Source organism: Manacus vitellinus, unplaced genomic scaffold (genome assembly GCF_001715985.3).
Source record: "Manacus vitellinus isolate BGI_N305 unplaced genomic scaffold, ASM171598v3 scaffold_2_pilon, whole genome shotgun sequence".
NCBI classification, from domain to species: Eukaryota; Metazoa; Chordata; class Aves; order Passeriformes; family Pipridae; genus Manacus; species Manacus vitellinus.
In genome coordinates this window covers 15935291-15936085 of record NW_021940208.1, presented here as the reverse complement: position 1 = coordinate 15936085, position 795 = coordinate 15935291, and the positions used below count along the sequence as shown (strand labels likewise).

The following is a 795-nucleotide window of genomic DNA, read 5'->3' as shown; positions in this document are numbered from 1 at the left end:
GTTTTCCTCTGTATCCAGACCAGTTGCACAGAAAATACGCCAACTCTGTTTATTTCTACGAGGAAGTTTAAACAGTGGTATGAGCAGTTTGGATATTCTAGGGATGAGGTTCTTTTGCGTAGTTGAAGCACCCTTCTCGCAAAATCCTCTCATTTTGCTGATTCAGAGAGTCTGTGCAAGACGTGAAACACGCTCCAGTCGTAGCCTGGCAGCTTCCACCACGCGTTGTGACAATCTGCAGACGCAACTCGGAGGAGCGAGTTTGTGGATGTCAATGTATCCACAATTAGCATATGCAAAATTTGTGAAAGATTCGGCATCCCGTGTGGAAAAACTTCTGTCTAAGGCTCTGCAAATCGAAATTGCTAAAATCGCGGCTTGAGACGAATCAGCCTCTGTGACGGGACCAAGCAATTAAATTTTTTGAAAATTTTAGCGAAAATGGAGAAGGCAGAAGATTCTTGCAGAAAGGAAGGTAAACAGGAAGGAAGCAAGGAGAGGCAGAGTCATGGAAAACGGAGAGGCGTCCCCTTTACAACAGCAGCAGGCCTGGGAGCAGTGATTATACACAATCCTACTCCTCAGGGGTGTTATTGTCAAGTGCCAAGTGCGCGTGCGCCGGCGGGCGGGGCTCCCAGTAGGGGCCGTCCTCTCCCGCCCTCGGAACCTGCGCCGGCGGCGCCGGTAGTCGCCCGGACCGCAATTGGAGCTGGAGCCGGTGCCCGGACCGCAATCGGGGCTGGAGCGCGCTCCGCTCGTCCACTCAAGGGGTCGGTATCGTCCTGGTGGAGGCGG

At 52.6% G+C, this 795-nt stretch overlaps 1 protein-coding gene across 1 annotated transcript in view; it reads left to right on the top strand.

Annotated features, from left to right (window-relative positions):
• Positions 1-661: 661 nt before the first annotated feature.
• Positions 662-795, top strand: part of RNF6 (ring finger protein 6) — an 8878-nt gene continuing 8744 nt past the window's right edge. Inside the window, exon 1 of the mRNA XM_018071351.2 lies at positions 662-770. The gene's annotated coding sequence lies outside the window, so the exon portion shown is untranslated. The remainder of the gene's footprint in view (positions 771-795) is intronic.